Source organism: Canis lupus, chromosome 15, assembly GCF_011100685.1.
Source record: "Canis lupus familiaris isolate Mischka breed German Shepherd chromosome 15, alternate assembly UU_Cfam_GSD_1.0, whole genome shotgun sequence".
NCBI lineage: Eukaryota > Metazoa > Chordata > Mammalia > Carnivora > Canidae > Canis > Canis lupus.
The window spans coordinates 27,628,158-27,649,262 of NC_049236.1; the positions used below are offsets into that span (position 1 = coordinate 27,628,158).

Sequence of the window (21,105 nt, forward strand, 5' to 3'; positions counted from 1 at the left end):
GGGGCCACCAGCGGACGCCCCGACCCCCGCCGAGCGCCCCCGTCCGTCCCGGGAACCGAGCCCCGGACCCGGGTGGGCCGGAGCCACCCCCCCTCCCAGCCCGCGGCTCGGGCGGAACGAGCGGGTCGCGGCCGAGGAGAGACGGGCGGGGCGGGGCCGAGGCCCGGGGGGAAGCCGGAGCCGCCACTCCAGGTCCCGTGGAACGCGGAGCCCCGGGGTCGCCCCGCCCCCCCCCGCCCCCGCCCTCCCCAAGTTGGTGTCCGGAAGTGGAGGGGGCGGCGGGGGCGGGAGGTCCCGGCAGGGCCTGGGGCCCGACCCCCGAGGCGCCCGCCCCGTCTGCGGGAGGACGCGCCGACCGTTTGCTCCCGTTTGCCCCCCGCCCCCCCGCACCCCCGTCCAGTGGGGAGGACGCGCCCGGGGCCCGGGCGAAGGCGAAGCGCGCGGGGAAGGTCGGGGGGCGACAGCGGGCGCCCCCGGCCCCACGCGGGCTCCGACCCACGACCCGCGCACCCCTGCGGGGGGAGGGGGAAGGGGGGCGGAGGGGGGAAGGGGGTGGGGGAGCGGCGGGGGGGAGCAGCGGCCCGGGTCCGGGGTGGGGGGAGGCGCAGAATTTTCCGAGGAGCACGTTTTTTGTCTAGGATTTGTCCCGGCCTCCTCACCCCCCTCACCCCCCTCACCGCCCCCTCCCCCCTTCCCCCCCCACCCCCCCCCCCCCCCAGCCCCGGGCCCCGCGGAGGAAATCTGCGGCCTGTGGGTTCCCGCGCACCCACGCTCAGGCTGGCGGACCCTGCACCTCCACCGAGGTCAGGAGACTTTCTCTCACCCCAGCAACAGCGAACAAGAAAGTGGTCCTAAAGGTGTCGATGATCTCCATGTGCATTGATGTAGGCAAGGTTCTATGGAGCTCTAAAAAATCATTTTTCCCAATATTTACCACCATAATGGCTCCCTAGTTCTCCACATTCTATATGTGTGCATTTCTACATGTATACAGACATAGATGGACTTAACATGACCTTATCTTATTTTAAATTTGTGATGTATTGTTTATGAGTTCATAAATATATTCAAATCCCAAGGTGTTAGAAATTAGAAAACATTACACTAGACAATGCCCTTAATTCAATGACCTTTTTTTAATTTAAGAAAATATACCCATCTTTTAAATGGATCTATAGTAGTGTTACCAGAGAAAACCTTTAAAATACCAAAAGCAGTGATGATATATTCTTGTTATATATATATATGTGTGTGTGTATATATTTAACATACACATTACATACAACATAAATAATCTTGGGTATACTTTGGTTTCAGTTTTCAGTTTATATTACCAGCATGTCACAAAAACAATGATTTAAACTATTATGAGAGATTTTCCAGTTACTCTAAATTGCTGAAAATATAATCCCTAAAGCCATACTCTTTACTTATTAATATAATGATTGCAGTCAATTTACAAAGAATTTTGCATTTACAAATATCCCTGTTCCCTGTAGTTTCGGTTCTCCACCCTATTAAGTGTATATATAGTTTTCATATAAAACATTTTTCATTAAGAGCTTTAATGGAACAAGAGGAAACAGCGTTACATCTTTATTAGCATAATCTTACGTTGAGTTTCAAGTTAGCACAGATGAATCTCATTTAGGATGTTATTATTCCTCACATAAAATATTCTATTGATATTATTCAAGACAAACGCTTTGATGTGTAAGAATAAAACACAGAGTTAATGTCTCTTAGATATTAAAAGCTGAAAGGAATAGAAAACATGGGCACTAGTATCTAAAAAGAAAAATAAGCAAAAAGCAATTTTAAAAGAAAATAATAAAACCATGTTTTAAAATAGGAACTTTCTAACTAACCAGATGTTATATAGGTGAATTGAAATGAGGTTTTATTTTGCATCTACCAAATTGCATGATTTTTAAAATGATGATACCCAACTCCATCAGTATGATTGTCTGAGTAGACTTCTCTACATGAGTAGTGTAGATATCCCTTGTAGAAATTAATTTGGCTCTAAATATCAGTAATCTTCAAAATAGCAAAACTGCTCTATCCAAGTTTTTTTTTTGTAAAATTATTTTCCAAGGAAATAATCAGAGTTTCAAATAAAGCCTATGCTTATTGATATTCATGGGAACTAAATAAAATATTGCATACAAGGTGTTGACACATAGTATTAGACAAAGTACTATTTCTTGTACAGGGTAAAGAATGGTATGAAAAGGTGACGGGCACTGAGGGGGGCACTTGATGGGATGAGCACTGGGTGTTATACTCTATGTTGGCAAGTCAAACTCCAATAAAAAGATATACAAAAAAAAATGGTATGAAAAATTACCTCAACTTGAAAGTAAGGCAAACTAATGAATGCATTGTCTTTTCAATGATATACTGGAGCATTGTCTAGTAGATCCTCCCAAAGATTACCCAATTCTCTGGAATGATGCATATTTTAACACACCATTTACTGTTGATTCGGCCCAAACTCTGAAATCAGATGTTAAATTATTTTTTTAAAAAAAGGTAAATTGTAAATTTTGTTCAGAAAGTATTACAAATGATTTTGTCTGGTAGAAAGAGCACACAAAAGGTTAGGGTTTTATTGCCCTGTAGGATATCAACTACTTTTATACTCAACCCATTTTTATTTCAACATTCTTTCTTTAGTTCACTAACTATATATAGCAGTCTTTCCTATCTACCTTTGGACCAGCTTTGCTGTTCTACTAGAACCCTCATTAAAAAGTTAAATCTTTGACACTTGCCCACCATGTATTTCTATGAGATTCATACATTTCAGTTTTTTGAAAATTATACTTTTAATAACACTGAGCTTGCATCAGTTTTTTTCTGAACTAGTAGGAAGTCTTCTACCCATAGAAGACAGATGGGTACTTATCTATACAATCTCTACCTTTCTTAAAAGATATAATGTATAGAGCCGCCTGGGTGGCTCGGTTGGTTAAGCATCTGCCTTTGGCTCAGGTCATGATCCCGAGGTCCTAGGATTAACTGAGTTGGGCTCCCTGCTCTGTGGGGAGACTGCTTCTCTCCCTCTGCCTCTCTCCCTGCTTCTGGGCTCTCTTTCTCTCAGATAAAAAAAAAAAAAAAAAAAAAGATATAATGTGTAAAAATGATTTTTGATGGTAGAGAATAGTTAAAATGTCCTCTCACTCATCTATGAATATGAAGCTCAGCCAAAATAAATAGATGTCTATTTCCTTACACATTTAGATTAAGGTATGAAAAATCAACATGGAAGATGGTGCATTGTGCTTAATGAAAGAATGAATGAATAATCTCCAATCAAAGGGGGATTATGTAATCTGTGGTGGAGTTGATATCAATAGCTAAACAGGGTGAGAGCATATCTGCAGATGGAAACTCCTGTTTTGAAACAGAAAAGAAACAAATAAGTGTATCAATTCTTGTTCTAGTTTATTCATGGATCCAGCCTCTGTCTTTTTATTTTTTTTTTATTTATGATAGTCACAGAGAGAGAGAGAGAGAGAGGCAGAGACATAGGCAGAGGGAGAAGCAGGCTCCATGCACCGGGAGCCCGACGTGGGATTCGATCCTGGGTCTCCAGGATCGCGCCCTGGGCCAAAGGCAGGCGCTAACCCGCTGCGCCACCTAGGGATCCCTCCAGCCTCTCTTTGTATAAGAAAGGTTTTTGGTAGGAATGTGAACTGGTGCAACCACCCTGGAAAACTGTGTGGAGGTTCCTCAAAGAGTGAAAAATAGACCTGCCCTACGACCCAGCAATTGCACTGCTGGGGATTTACCCCAAAGATACAGATGCAGTGACACCTGCACCCCAATGTTGATAGCAGCAATGGCCACAGTAGCCAAACTGTGGAAGGAGCCTCGGTGTCCATCGAAAGATGAGTGGATAAAGAAGATGTGTTTTATGTATACAATGGGATATACTCAGCCATTAGAAACGACAAATACCCACCATCTGCTTCAACGTGGATGGACCTGGAGGGTATTATGCTTAGTGAAATAAGTCAATTGGAGAAGGACAAACATTATATGGTCTCATTCATTTGGGGAATATAAAAAATAGTGAAAGGGAATAAAGGGGAAAGGAGAGAAAATGAGTGGGAAATATCAGTGAGGGAGACAGACCATGAGACTCCTAACTTTGGGAAATGAACAAGGGGTAGTGGAAGGGGAGGTAGTGGAAGGGGAGGTGGGCGGGGGGTGGGGGTGACTGAGTGATGGACACTGATGGGGGGCACTTGACTGGATGAGCACTTGGTGTTATGCTACATATTGGCAAATCGAACCCCAACTTTAAAAAAAAGAGTCAGACTTGTCCCCTTCACATCTCTTTTTATAAACTGATGGACTTAAGAGTTGGAGACAGAGCTACCTAAGCCACAGCCATTGGCACATTCAGGAAGATCTGTACATTTTATCAAATGCCAAATTTCAGTGAATAAAATGCATTTGCTCAGAGGTATGAGTTATGGTTAAAAAGTGAATGTCTGCTGAAAGGACTGAGCATTTTTGAGGACAGCCCCTAGAATCACCATTATTAGTATGTTGGCCATTGGATCCTTCTTTGTAGAAAATTTTCCATCTAAAATCACAGGGTCTTAAAAATCAAGCCGGTCTCACCGAGACTCATCCTGAGAAACTAAAAAGGTTGAATCCCTTATTTTTAAACTATTGAATGTCTAAATTTGATTTAAAATAAACACGTTGAAAAATAATATTTACAATGTTCCCAAGTAATCCACATCCTAATTTGAAATAAATTTCCTCCTTCTCCCATTTTGTTTTTATTTATTCTTACCTATTTCAAATTTCATGTATCTATAATTCTGAGGGAAGCTTTATTTTGTATACTGTTTAATAATTTATTAAAAGATATTTACTGGGCAGCCCGGGTGGCTCAGCGGTTTAGCGCCGCCTTCAGCCCATGGCTTGATCCTGGAGTCCTGGGATCGAGTCCCACATCGGGCTCCCTGCATGGAGCCTGCTTCTCCCTCTGCCTGTGTCTCTGCCTCTCTCTCTCTCTCTCTCTCTCTCTCTCTGTCTCTCTGTGTGTGTCTCATGAATAAATAAAGTCTTTAAAAAAATAAAAAATAAAATAATAAAAGATATGTACTCACTTAAAAAAAAAAGGGGGGTGTTTTTTTAATTGAATTTTCCCCCAGTTGTATCGAGATATAATTGCCATGCATCATTGTGCAAGTTTAAGGTGGACAGCATAAGGATTTCACTTACCACAGATATTGTGAAATAATTACCTTAATAACTTTACTTGCCATTCATCATCTCATATAGACACAATGAAAAGAGAAAACAAAAAAAGGAAAATGAATATTTTTCCTTGTGATGAGAGCCCTTAGGAGCTACTCCCTTAAAAACTCATATGTATTTCTTAGAACCATGTTGACTAGAGTCATCATGCTGTACTTCCTGTCCCCAGAACTTACTCATCTTGTAACTGGAAGTTTGTACCTCTTGACTCCCTTTTTCTAATACCCCCTGTCTGTCTCCACTGCCCTCACTTTACTTCTCATAACTACATTCGAGGCTTTTTGTTATTCTATGAACTTCTCTTTTAGCTTTAGCCCATATGACTTCATTAAAAAGATGATAGATATAAGGATTAAAATAATGAGTTTTGAAGCTACATAAATAGGGATCCATATCATAGCTCTCCCATTTTCTGGTAAAGCTCTCAGATAAATTACCTAACCTAAGCCTCAGTTTTTTGATCTCCAAAATTTAAAAAAAAATGATAATAATGTACTTTCATATTCCATTAGATGTAACTTTAAAAGGGTTTTTTTTTTTTGAAAATATTGTTTTGTGGCAATGTGTTGTATTCTTATTATCAGAAATTTACTCTTCACATTTTAATGATTATTTTGCCTTGCTGGTATAATTATCACACACACCTGTACTAGTAAGAGTTTTCCAGTTTTACCCAGGGCCTGCATTAAAACCTCACCACAGCTGAGATTCTAGATCTTGTACTATGCACAGACACTTGAGTCTGAGCTAATTTATCACCACTTATTTGATCATCTGTGAGGAAATAACATACTATATGGCTTGTTGTAATCAGTTATCTGATTTACTCAAAACCCCATTCTCAACTAATAGAAAAATAGTAAGATACAGAGCCTATTTTGTTTGGACAACTGAAGACAGAGAAATAATTAAAATTGGCCTGAAGAGTAAAATCAGAAGTGAAATGAGGATCTTCAGACAATTAAGACATGGCAAAAGGGTACTACTCAGTAGTACAGAGCTGTTGATAGCAGAAGGTAGAAAAACCTCCAAAGGTCATAGAGAATAAGTAGTTAAACTAAACTCCAAGGCCACTATTATTAATATAATTATTATTACTCCAATATCTGTTTTCTGAAATTCTTTCCTGTCCTAAGTTAGTTCATGGTAATAGAAACCATGTCTAAAAGTTGGAATGGATGTGACCTCTCACAGAATCTTTTATTTATTTTTTTTTTTTTAATTTTTATTTATTTATGATAGTCACACACAGAGAGAGAGAGAGAGGCAGAGACACAGGCAGAGGGAGAAGCAGGCTCCATGCACCGAGAGCCCGATGTGGGATTCGATCCTGGGTCTCCAGGATCGCGCCCTGGGCCAAAGGCAGGCGCCAAACCGCTGCGCCACCCAGGGATCCCTCACAGAATCTTTTAAATCTTTTAAATAACGGATGTCATGGGTTGTGAAATAACCTATGTAAAAGGTTTTGAGCATGGAAGAAATAACTATCTTGTACAGTTTAGGAAAAGCCCAGAAGCAGAGATTCCATTCCAACTCTAGGGTTCTCCAGAAAAGCTTAGAACGGCACTTGTAACTTTGGTATATAATAGGGTGTCTAATTAGTCACCCAGCTTCAATAGGCGGCTCTAAGCTTTTAATTAAACAAACAGTATTTGAATAGCTGACTAGTTGGGTGTTGGCCAGATACCTGTGTCCTAAATAAAAGGCCAAATTTCTTCACTTAGTAGCCTCAGCTTTTATTAACTCTAATGAGATAAAGTGACAAACCCATAGAAGGGTGGCTGCTACTAGAAGCTGCTCAACTTCAAAGAAAGTGTTGTGAAACACAGATACTTTAATAAAATTAGATGGGTGCGTGTCAATGTATAAACACCCTCAGATACACATTCACCTGCTATACTAAATAATAGAATCATAATATTATGTTCTAGTGCTCTGCACAAATCACTTTTATGTTTGATACCTCATTTGATTATAATATGGTCAGTAAAAAGGAACCTATTATTTCAATTTTATGAATAAGGAAACCAAGTTTTGAGCCATGTGATAAACCAATTGAACTAGTGCTCAAAACAAAGAACAGTTAAACTGGCATCAAAGATGATTTTAGAGAAGGCAAGAAACATAGACACCATCAATTTCAAATCTCTTGTCGTGTAAATGAAGAACGTGAGACTCAGAGATAAATACACTTGCTTACGCACTTGTGTTAGCATAGAGGAGAACCAAGAAGAGAACTTGTGGGCCACATTAATAACTCAGATACAGCTTTGCAATTAACAAATAAAATAGAACAAATAAAAATCAAGAGATGAAAACAGACCTTAGACTTCATCCATGCCAGGACTCATTTTTCTGCTAAGAAGATTCTGAGTGCAGGAGAAAATAATTTTGAAACGTCACACTTCACACAGTAGTACACTTGAAAGACAATTCTCCAGATGCAGGATTCTTTTAAAGTAATATAGCTGTATATGCTCAGTTTATCTGCAAGTATTTAAATAACGTGGGTTCAAATTTCACAGGCCTAAATGTCCTCTGTTTCACAGTTTTATAAAGAAAGAAAATATTTTTGATCCAGTGACAAGAATTTTCATGAACTGATGAAGCACTAGTACAATTAAAAAAAAAAGTAATTCTTATGAAGACCTATGATGTGTGTACTAGAAATTTAGTCTTTCAATTTAATGTGTCAAAGACTAATGATTTTAAAATTCATAACTCTCCTTTAGCAAATATGGGATAGACCGGGAAAGAAAAGGTAATATCATATGTTTCTAATTAGGACATTAAGTAACACTTTAGGTAGTTCAAGCCAAGCAAAGTTTGATGCAGAGAACTGGTTATGAAGATGTTGGAAAGAATGGAGAATCGAAAGATGAATGGATAAAGAAGCTGTGGTCTATGTATACAATGGAATATTCCTCAGCCATTAGAAACGACAAATACCCACCATTTGCTTCGACGTGGATGGACCTGGAGGGTATTATGCTGAGTGAAATAAGTCAGTCGGAGAAAAACATTATATGGTCTCATTCATTTGGAGAATATAAAAAATAGTGAAAGGGAATAAAGGGGAAAGGAGAGAAAATGAGTGGGAAATATCAGTGAGGGAGACAGACCATGAGAGACTCCTAACTCTGGGAAACGAACAGGGGGTGGCAGAAAGCAAGGTGGGCGGGGGGTGGGGGTGACTGGGTGACTGCACTAAGGGGGGCACTATGATGGGATGAGCACTGGGTGTTATGCTATATGTTGGCAAATTGAACACCAATAAAAATAAAATAAAATTTATTTTATTTTATTTTTTTTTAATTTTTATTTATTTATGATAGTCAAAAATAAAATTTAAAAAAAGGAAAGAATAGGAAGCAGAATATCAGGAAACTGCTGCCATATTTGTGCTGGAACCCAAGAGCCAGCAATGGCTTCTTAGCTGCTGGAGAAACTTCTGTGACCTTCCACGCCTGTTAGAAGGAGGGCTGTTCCTTTCTTCTTCTTCTTCTTCTTCTTCTTCTTCTTCTTCTTCTTCTTCTTCTTCTTCTTCTTCTTCTTCTTCTTCTTCTTCTTTTTTTTTTTTTTTTTTTTAGAGAGAGCACTCACACTACTTGAGAGGGGGCCCAGGGTAGGAGGGTGCAGGTTAGGGACAAAGGAGAGACAGAGAATCTTAAGCAGGCTCCATGCTCAGTGCAGAGCCTAACATGGGGCTTGAGCTCATGACCCTGAGGTCATGACCTGAGCTGAAATCAAGCGTTGGAGGCTTAACTGACAAGGCACCCAGGTGACCCAAGAACTGCAGGGCAGCTCCTTTCAAAAGCCCCGAAGTGGGTTCTCCAACAGGGCTGGGCCAGGATTTGCAAGTCTCTGGGCTCCTCCTGCTTTTTAAACCTCTGCTAATATTTCTCAATGTTGGAATTTCAGAAAGGTTGGCACATAACACCTCTAGCTTGGCAAAGTGTCTCTAAAATATAGTTTTGCAGGCTTCCAACCCTGTTGCCACAGAAGGAAGTACAGAAGGATATGGAGTTGAGGACAATTAAATGATGCACAATTCGACATTTGGTAAATAGTTTTACAATATATTGCTACCAATAAGATGACCAAAACAAAAGACATTTTCTGTGTATGAGCTAAGTGGGGATAAAACACTTCAGGATCGTGGTACAGACTTCCAAGGGAGAGAGGCTGAGTAAAGGCAAAGGCTATTGGATATGTCCTATTTCATGATTGATGTAAATTTTAAAATATAACAGTAGGTGCTCAGAACTTGGTAACGAAAACTCCTAGTTAATACTCCCTTCCCTTAAGAAAAACCCAAATGTTCCAAAGAGAAAGAACTGCTGCCATATAATATCATTTCCACTGACTTAGATTATGAGTTCTGGAATCAAACCTATGTGAATTCGAAGTTGGCCTCTGTTATTTACTGGTTGGGTGACATTGGGGCATTGAGTTATTTAAGCTCTCTGAACTTCATTTTCCTAACTAACCTCAAATGGATAGAATCCACACCTAATAGGATTGTTATGAAAATGACAACGGGTAACATAAACCATCCAAGCACATAATACGTGGCCAATAAATGTTAGCTCGATTCCCTGCAGCTCCTGCCACTTTGAGTATGTATGATTCAGGTTGAAATTATTATTCTGGAATGGATTGTTCCTACACAGAATTAGGATCACATTTTCTTTTCCGACCTTTTTGACTACTTACACATGAAATTGCTAAAATTATTACTTGTAAGGAATTAAAGTTGGTGGTCAGTCTTTAGGTCTGACTAGATTATAGATATTATCAGTAAATATTGAAGATGGGATGCCTGGGTGGCTCAGCGTTAAGCATCTGCCTTCAGCCCAGGGTGTGATCCTGGAGACCCGGGATCGAGTCCCGTATCAGGCTCCCTGAATGCAGCCTGCTTCTCCCTCTATGTCTCTCATGAATAAATAAATAAAATCTTTTTTAAAAAAGTAAATATTAAAGATGAGTAAGCATTTGTACAGAGGGAAATAATTTGAATATTCTTCAATTCAGAGCATTTAAAAAATGTTACAAAGAATAATCATTTGTGGCCCCTGTCCACTGCCACCCACTCCGGACACAGAACATCCAATCATGGATAAAAATGAGCTGGTGCAGAAGGCCAAACTGGCCGAGCAGGCTGAGCGATATGATGACATAGCAGCCTGCATGAAGTCTGTAACTGAGCAAGGAGCTGGATTACCCAATGAGGAGAGGAATCTTCTCTCAGTTGCTTATAAAAATGTTGTAGGAGCCCCTAGGTCATCTTGGAGGGTCGTCTCAAGAATTGAGCAAAAGACAGAAGGTGCTGAGGAAAAACAGCAGATGGCTCAAGAATCCAGAGAGAACATTGAGACCGATCTAAGAGATCTCTGCAATGATGTCCCTTTTGGAAAAGTTTTTGATCCCCAATGCTTCACAAGCAGAGAGCAAAGTCTTCTATTTGAAAACGAAAGGGAAAAAAAAAAAAAAAAAAAAAGAAAGGAGACTACTACCGTTACTTGGCCGAAGTTGCTGCTGGTGATGACAGGAAAGGGATTGTGGATCAGTCACAACAAGCATACCAAGAAGCTTTTGAAATCAGCAGAGAGGACATGCAACCAACACATCCTATCAGATGAGGTCTGGCCTTTAACTTCTCTGTGCTCTATTACAAAATTCTGAACTCACCGGAGAAAGCCTGCTCTCTTGCAAAGACAGCTTTTGGTGAAGCCATTGCTGAGCTTGATACATTAAGTAAAGAGTCATACGAAGACAGCACGCTGATAATGCAATTACTGAGAGACAACTTGACATTGTGGACATCGGACACTCAAGGAGACAAAGCTGAAGCAGGAGAAGGAGGGGAAAATTAACCGGCCTTCCAACTTTTGTCTGCTTCATTCTAAAATTTACACAGTAGACCATTTGTCATTCATGCTGTCCCACAAATAGTTTTTTGTTTATGATTTATGACAGGTGTATGTTACTTCTATTTGAATTTCTATACTTCCCCATGTGGTTTTTATGTTGAATATTACGGGAGTAGAGCCAGTTAACATTTACGGAGTTATCCATTTTCATCTTGAGGCGGCCAATATGGGGATGTGGAATTTTTATACTAGTTATAAATGTTTGGTATGGTACTTTTGGTACATTGTGGCTTCACAAGCGCCAGTGTTAAAACTGCTTCCATGTCTAAGCAAAGAAAACTGCCTACGTATTGGTTTGTCCTGGTGGGGAATAAAAGGGATAATTGGTTCCAGATACAGGTGTAGTTATTGTGGGTACTTTAAGGTCTGGAGTGCTTACAAGGCTGTAGTGGAAATGGGTATCCCGTAGATATTACATGTGAACCATGAGTATCTGTGGAATACTCATTCTCAATGTGCACACCTTTGACTACAGTTGCAGAAGTGTTCCTTTGGTAGTGACCCAATTTACCCTGGATAAGGGCAGAAACAGTTCACATTCCATTATTTGTACAGTTGCCTGCTGTTTGATTTCATTATTTTTGCTACACACCTTTTATTTGTATTTAAATGTTTTAGGCAACCTAAGAACAAATGTACAAGTAAAGATGCAGTAAAAATGAATTGTTTGATATCCATTACTTTATGTATATCAAGCAGAGCAGCAAAACAAAAATCCCGTGTATTTAACTTTTTTTTTTTTTTAGGGTTTTTTGTTTTGTTTTGGTTTGGTTTGTTTTGGTTTGTTTTTTCGATTTTGTGATTTTTTTTTGTTTGATACTTGCCTAACATGCATGTGCTGTAAAAATAGTTAACAGGGAAATAACTTGAGATGATGGCTAGCTTTGTTTAATGCCTTATGAGATTTTCATGAACAATCCAAGAATAATTGTTAAAGATACATGTATTAAGCTCATGTAAGTGGAATAAAAGTTTTATTAAGAATAATCATTTGTTGGCCTAAGACCCTGGTGTTTACTTTGAATATTATTAATACCCAAAATAAAGATCTTGTATCTGGTTTTCCCCTTTGAAATGCATCATGTCAGAGATTAATATAGATTTTTGGTAATTTGAAGAGAATGTTATGTAATAACAGATTAAAAATAGTTTATTAGTGTTAAAAAGATACAAACATAGTTTTAAGTTTGCTAATCATTATTTCTTACCATATACTGCTCATGTTTAAAAAAACACATTGACTTGAAATATCAAATATCAAATATCAAATAACTAATTTGTTATTTGATACAATAAATATTCAATAGATACCTAGAGTATTGCCAGGTACTGATATAAAGCCTACTATTTAAAGATGAGAAGGCACAGTTCTGGCTTTCAAATAGTTTGATTAGACTAGAAAAAACAATTATAATATAAAATATCATTGCTTGAAATGGGCTACGCAGAAAGTACAGTGGTGATGTGAGAGGGAAGCAATTAAATCTACTAAGGATAGTTGAGGAGAAATAGTAACTCTGGGAAGTAGGTACTAGTACTGCTATTTTATACACACTTACAACAATAACGGTTTAGAATTATTACTTACATGGCCTTTGGAAATTCATTCTTAACTGATACTTAATAAATGTTTTATTAATTAGATTTGGAAATGCTTTATTTTTAAAACTTATTAAATATTGTGTGAATGTAAGTTTAATTCATCATACTGCCAGCCATATTTCCTTATGATATGGAGAACAAATTAGCTTCATATGTATCAAAGCACTAACAGCAATTGTTATGAATTGAATTGTGCCCCCCAAATTAATATGTTGAAGCTCTATTCCTTAATTTGACTTTATTTAAACATAGGGCGGTTAGGGAATTATCTAAATGAGGTTAAATGAAGTCATTAGAGAGGGGCCCTAATCAAATAGGGCTAGAACTGAATTTGCCAGAATATCGAGTATGGACTTCTGGCCTCCAGAGCTCAGAGTAATGAAGTTCTGTTGCTTGAGCCACCCAGCCTGTGATATTTCGTTATGCAGTCCAACTAGACTAATATAACAATAACATAAAACATATAAACTTGGACTAGTTTTCTCTGAGGAAGAACATCACAGTACCTTTTGCCCTTTGAGGGGAGAAAAAACAAAACAAACAAACAAACAAAAAACCAACTACCTCTTGTGTACCACTTTGTGTTTTGGGAGAAGAGGTGGGTAGGTTTGCACCTGGATCTGGAAACCTTCCAGGAAGTTCAGGGGTCTCAGTCCACACTTTCTCTTTGAAGTTCAGTGTTACATTCCTTCTCAATGAATAAAAGTGCCATTCTAACTGAAGGATAGCAGAGTTGCTGAGGGTGATTCAAGTCCAACTGTAAGGAAGTTTGCAGGTTGTATCCTTCTCACTAGGGTACCACAGAAACCCCCGTATGTAGCCTTGTGAGGGAAAGGGAATGCTCATTCTGAAAAGTGCAAAGCTGCCATAGCTTTTCAAATTCTTGCTAACTTTGTTAGTGTAGGTTAGGAAGAAATGTAGGACTCTCAAAGTTGACTCTTCTGCACTTTCAGGGATCTGAGCTTGTTTGCAGTGGGCGCAGATCTCACTTTGGGGATCCACTCTTTGAGCCTGAAATCCTGTGAGAGCAAGAGAAACGGGGACAGCTAAAAAGCTAGAGGTGCAAGTAAACTGTTCACATTTTCAAAACTCCCTTCCCAGTATTCTGTTAGCAGAACTGCTCTGTTTTTATAAAGAGGAGGGAAGTGAAGGAGAGAGAATGATGCTAGATTTCCTAATGAATATAGGACATTTACTCAAGTGATTGATGGGAAAAATACAAAAATGTGACTCTATTGCTACCCCGATCTAGTGGTTTAGATCTTACAGATTGTCATGTGAATGTAACTTAATACTAAAATGTTTAAATGAGACACTCCAATTACAGACAACTTTATGAATATTAAAAATAATAAGTTAGACATCTATACAATTTGATGAAATGATAGCAGTAATTTGCTTTCCTTCCAATTAAACTGACTATCAAGGATTGCTAATGAAAATGCTGGAGGTTGTTAGGTAGGCGATGCTAATGAATATAGTGGCCTGGATAGCACTAGCAGATTGCCACTATGTGGAATGTGGGTCCATTATTGCTACGTTTTCTGATTTTTTTCAAGAGAACCCATGAAAATCTGAACATTTAAAAAGCTTTTATTTAAATTCCAGTTAGTTAACATACAGTGTAATATTAGTTTCAGGTGTAAAATACAGTGATTCAACACTCCCACATGACACCCAGTGCTCATCACAGCAAGTGCCCTCCTTAATTCCCATCACCTATTTCACCCATCCCTCCCCACCTCTGGTAGCTGTCAGTTTGTTCTCTATTGTCAAGAGTCTGTTTCTTGGTTTGCCTCCCTCTCTCCTTTTTTCCCTTTTGCTCATTTGTTTTGTTTCTTAAGTTCCACATGTGAGTGAAAGTATATAGTATTTGTCTTTTTCTGACTTATTTTGCTTAGCATAATGCTAACTCTATCAATGTCATTGTAAATGGCAACAATTCATTCTTTTATATAACTAATATTTCATTATATTATATTATATATTATATATATTATACTATATTATATATAATTATATGTATATACCACCTCTTCTTTATCCATTCATCAGTGGATGGACACTTTAACTGTTCCCATAATTTCTGAATTGTAGATAGTGCTGCTATAAACATCAGGGAGCATGTATCCCTTTGAATTAGTATTTTTGTATTCTTTGAGTAAATGCCTAGTAGTGCAGTTCCTGGATTGTAGGGTAGTTCTGTAGTTCTATTTTTAACTTTTTGAAGAACCTCCATACTGTTTCCCACTGTGGCTGCACCCGTTTGCATTCCCACCAACAGTGCAACGGGTCCCTCTTCCCTGCATCCTCACCAACACCTGTTCTTGTTTTGTAAATTTGAGCCATTCTGACGGTCGTGAGATGATTTTTCATTATAGTTTTGATTTGTATCTCCCTGATGATGAGTACTGTTGAGCATCTTTTCGTGTGTCTGTTGCTGTCTGTGCATCTTCTTTGGAAAAATGTCTATGCAAAGCTAGAGACATCACAATTCTGGACTTCAAGTTATATTACAAGCTATAGTAATCAAAACAGTATGATACTGGCACACAAACAGACACATAGATCAATAGAACAGAACTGAAAACCCAGAAATGAATCCACAGCTATATGGTCAATTTATCCTCAACGAAGTAGGAAAGAAGATCCAATGAATTTTTTTTAATGTAACACCTTACCATATTAAATGCATGGCAATAGATTACAATTTAAAAGATGCTAAAGCCAAATATGGTATTTCTGAATGCAGACACTAAAAAGAGTGTTCCTGGTTGAGATCTCACTACTAATTAACAATAATGGATTAAGGAGAGTTATTCAAGGCCATCTGACAAACTTCACTGAAACATAGTTGAATTCATTATCATACCTAAAGACACAATGTCTTAGTCAAGAGATGTTAGCCAGCTACTGAAACAGGAAAGTAGAGAGAAAGAAGTGACTTGCCAAACAATTTCGGTACAAGTACTGCCCCTTCCAAGAATCAATGTATCAGAACTTGATATAGACTCTGCACTATATCTCAACCCCTATAATTGAGGGGTTGAGAATTTGAGCTCTTGAGCCAGACTCCGTATGTTCAAATCCCACTACGACGTATTAGTTACTCAAACTCTCTTTGCCTCAGTGTCTCTATTTGTAAAACAGGGATTTATAATGGTATGTGCCACCTCAAAATGCTGTGAAAAAGTAATGACTCAATAAATATTAGCTATTATTCCTGTGAGGATGAAATATTAGATTACCAGAACCTGGTGCCCAAAACCATTCTTATCACTGAATGGCCTTTGTGCTGATTTCTTTCTCATAAAGCAATTCTTGATTATAATAGACTTGTGTGCAATGAAAGAATGTCTTGGCCTGAGGGTGTGAGAGCAGACACCGTAGTTAGAGATCGTAGTATAATTTAAGAAATTGCTATTCTGATTAAAGTACTTTATTCTCTGGTGAGTTCAATTATCACAAATTAGTTGCCTAGAATTTGATTATATCTACAACTAATACATGATCCAGTTCTCTGGATCTTAAACCATGGGGCATTCATCAAGATAGATGCCAACCAAAGAGAATTCTTGGCAGTTAGTCTTCTTTTTTTCACCATGAGATTTTTGTTTCATATTTTTCTCTTTGCAAATAGTAAAAAAGAATTGTTTATTCACTGTTTAAGTCTCCAATCTTTAGCTCAGGGCTTGACAAAAAGTAAGTGGTCAATAAATATAAATTGAATTAATTAACTAAAAATGAGTGAATACTTGAAAAATAGATTCTTTATATCAGGTTGTTTGCTGACATTTATCTTGTTTCAATCAATGTGTTATTTAGGGAGTTATTTCTGAGTCATTGATGGTCCCATTTAATTGAGTCCTAAATATTAAATATTTTGCTGTGTTTTATAACTGGAGCAGGCATTGGAGAGTGGAAAATGAGAACAGGAGAGAGGAAAAGCAACTAGCTCTTTCACGAAATATTTTTCACTTAGTTGAGGATTAAGAGTTGCAATAGTGATGTATATGTATATATACTACTAGTTCTGGCCATGGCAGAGGAATGGATATCAGATTTGCTGCCCTGGCATAAAAAAATCAACCAAATAGGATCAAATATGTGAAACAACTCTTTGTAGGCTCTGGAAAAGCAAAGCATATGATTGTAATTCCTGAAAGAAAGGTAACTGGTAAGCTGAGTCCCACGTTCACCCTGTTCACCCTGGTTTTCTGGCTCAGCACTTCCCAAAGTGGAGAACCAGGAAGAAGGGGGCCCCAAGCCTCACTGGACAAAGAGACCAGGGTTCCATCTGGGAATTGCTGAGGCTGCTGATATTCTGTGACACAAGGTAGCAGGAATGAGAGACTTGCATAGAAAAGGAGCCTCAGAGGGCTGCATATTTCCGACTTTGGCTAAGCACAAAGCAGGGGTACAAAGCTTGACTCCACAGGCCTAGCATAGAAGAAATGCTGGGAGGATGAGAAAAGAACAGAGATGCTAGAAGTAGCCAGGTTTGGGGAGAAATTTGATTTTTAAACTACTAGAATGAAGAAACCTCAGGAAGGCCACACCTTAAGACTAAGAACCTGAAAGCAGTGGTGTCTCAAGTTTTGGTCCACAAAGCAGCAGTATCAGCATCATGTGAGAACTTGTTGGAAATGCTAATTCTCTGACTCCAACCCTATCTACTGAATCAGAAACTCTGTGGGTGGGATTCAGGGCTCTGTAGATCAAATTAAAGTTCACAAGAAAATTAGAAAATATTTTTAGTGAGTGATGTGAGAATACTATTTATCAGAATTAGTGGAAAATAGTGAAAGTCATGATTTGATGGAAATTTATAGATTTAAATGTTTATATTATAAACATTTGAAATCAATATTCTAAGCCTAACATTAAAAAAAAAGAAAAGGAATAATTCAAACCAAAAGGAAATAATAATAAGACCAAAAATCAGTAAAATAAAGAACGATGGAAAAAATTAATATATCCAAAAGTTGGTCTTTTGAAAAGATAAATAAAACTAAAAAATCTCTAACAAAATCGATCCAAAAAAAAGGAGAAAAAAAACACAAACGATATCAGCAATGAAAAAGGGAATGTTGCTATAGATCCTCCAGACAGTAAGAGATAATAAAGAAATACTATGAACAAATGATTATGAATAAGTTTGATTACTTAGATAATATAGTAAAATCCATTGAAAAATACTAATCATTAGAACAAGGATAATCCAGTTGGATTCTATATATGCATTTAAAAACAGAAAGATACGTATCAAGGCAACATCTTAAATTAATGTTGTGATCATATTGGCAGAATTAGTAGACTGTTTCCTGGCATTATCGTGATGGAAGACCATCATTGAGATGTATTAGTCTTAATATTTATATTTATTAAAACTGTTGATTATCCATGTCTTAAATAATTTATGGTACCCCCCTCAACATCTTGTAGACCCACATGACAGGACTTAAAATAAGCACTAGATGACCCTTCTGTTACCCCCATGATTAGTTTTGGGTAAAAGATAGATTTGATAAAATAAATAGGACATATGAATAAGGCTAGATTTGTTTTAAAAATAAAAATGTGAACTTTCCCCACCAGGTCAGGGCGTTTTTGCTTACAGATTCTAACCAATGATAAAACAATAATACCAATCTTAGACAAATTTATCAGAATATGGAAAAGGAAAGATCACTCCCCACCTCATTTTGTAAGGCCAGAAAAACCCTGATACTAAAATTAGTCAAATATATTCCAAGAAAACAAAACAAAACAAAACAAAACAAAACTATGGACCACTATCCCTCATGAAAAGATTTGGAAAAATCCTTAACAAAGTACAAGGAAATTATATCCAACAGTATATAAAAGTATAATGAGGAGACATAATGAAGTTTATCCCAGTATCAAAACGTGGGTTTATTATTTTAAAAAATCAGTACAAGTACATTACATTAATAGAATGAACAAAATCCATATGACATCTTAACATGTGAAAAAGTATTTGAATTAAAATTAAACACTCATTAATGATAAAAAAAAAACTCTCACCAAACTAGAAAAAAGAAGGAGAAACATATAGTTAGCACAAAACCTAATTGTGAAATATTGAACTCCTCTCACTTAATATCAGGAATACGGTAAGGATTTCTGCTCTTGCCACTTTTATTCAATATTGTTTTAGAGATTCTAGCAAATTCAATTAGGGAAAAACAACACAAGCAAATGACTTAAAGTTTAGAGGAAACACAGATGTCTTTATTGGTAGATAATATGATTGTTTAAGTAGAAAAACCAAAGGAATATACAAAAAAAGCTAGTAGATCTAATAAGCAAATTTAGTAAGGTTGAAGGACACAATGATAAAATGCAAATATCTACCTGGTGTCTATATGCTAACAATAAACAATTAGAAAATAAAATTAAACAAAACATAGCACTAGTCTGAAAACCACAAAAACATTACTGAGGGAACTTAAGTTTAAGAAGACCCAATTATTCAGGGACGCCCCATGGCTCAGCGGTTGAGCGCCTGCCTACAGCCCAGGCCATGGTCCTTGGAGCCCAGGGATGGAGTCCCCCATTGGGCTCCCTGCATGGAGCCTGCTTCTCTCTCTGCCTGTGTCTCTGCCTGTCTCTCATGAATAAATAAAAAAAATATTTTAAAAAACCCAAAGACCCAATTATTCAAATGTATCTCTTATCCTTAACTTGGTCTCTAGATTCGTGTTAAATCGAATCAAAACAAGATTTTAAAATATAAACAAAGAGCCCAATTTTAAAATTGATGGGAAATACACAAAACCTAAAGTAGCAAAAACGATTTGGAAGAAGATAAAGTTGAGAAATTTCTGCTTGCTAATTTCAGAGCTACTATAAAGCCACAGTAATCAATAGAGTGTGACATTTACATAAAGACAAAGAGATCAATGAAAGATAATAGATCCATCTACATCTGATCAACAGTTGTTTAAAGGAGGTGCCAAAAAATGTCAATGGGAAAACAAACATCTATCCAACAAATGATACTGAAGCAATTGAATGTTAAAAGGGAAATTTCAATGGTGATCTCTAAAGCATTTAGCAAAAATAGACATGTTTTATAGAACTAAATTTAAAAGCTAAAATTATTTTTTATATTCCCCAAATGAATGAGACCATATAGTGTTTGTCCTTCTCCGATTGACTTATTTCACTCAGCATAATACCCTCCAGTTCCATCCACGTTGAAGCAAATGGGGGGTAATTGTCGCTTCTAATGGCTGAGTAATATTCCATTGTATACATAGACCACAGCTTCTTTATCCATTCATCTTTCGATGGACACCGAGGCTCCTTCCATAGTTTGGCTATTGTGGACATTGCTGCTAGAAACATCGGGGTGCAGGTGAAATGAGTGAAAATATCAGTGAGGGAGACAGAACATGAGAGACTCCTAACTCTGGGAAATGAACAAAGGGTAGTGGAAGGGGAAGTGGGCAGGGGGTTGGGGAGACTCGGTGATGGGCACTGAGGGGGCACTTGACGGATGAGCACTGGGTGTTATGCTATATGTTGGCAAATTGAACTCCAATTTAAAAAAAAGCTAAAATTATAAAGCTTCTAAAAGCAAACATAGAGAAACATTTCATGACATTGTGATAGGCAAAGATTTCTTAGGATATTAAGAGCACTAACCAGAAAGAATAAAAGGGATAGATTAGATTTCATTAAACTTAAACACTTCTTATCGAAAGACATTCCTACAAAAATAACCAACTTAGAAACCGGGAAAAAGTATTGGCAATACATATACCTACTCAGAAAACTGTATAATGTAGTGATAAAAAGATAAGCAATCCAATTAAACAACAAATAAAGACCTGAAAAAAACACTTCCCAAAGAAAAATATAAGAATGTTTACACATGAAAGAGCTCGACATCATTAGTCATGAAGGAAAAGCAAATTAAAATCAGATGCCACTTTATACCCAATATAATGACTAAAATTCAAAAGAATGGCCACACCAAACATTTGCAAGAATAGTATTAGTGGGATTTTAACAACCACATAGGAAACTGGCCATTTCTTTTTAAGTTGAGCACACATCTACTCTATAACTCAGAACATCCATTCCAAATATTTTATACAAGAGCAGTGAAAATATATGTCCAGAAAAATACTTAAATGTTAGTATTTACAAGAGCTTTATTCAAACTCTAAACTGGAGAAAGACAATATGCACTTCATAGGAGAATGTATACACAAATTATAATAATATGCCTGCAACAGACCAATCGCAATAG

The 21,105-nt window shown here is 37.7% G+C and overlaps 1 pseudogene; it reads left to right on the forward strand.

The window, feature by feature from the left end:
* Positions 1-10,358: 10,358 nt before the first annotated feature.
* Positions 10,359-12,152, forward strand: LOC100685439 (annotated as a pseudogene).
* The last annotated feature ends 8,953 nt before the right edge of the window (positions 12,153-21,105 follow it).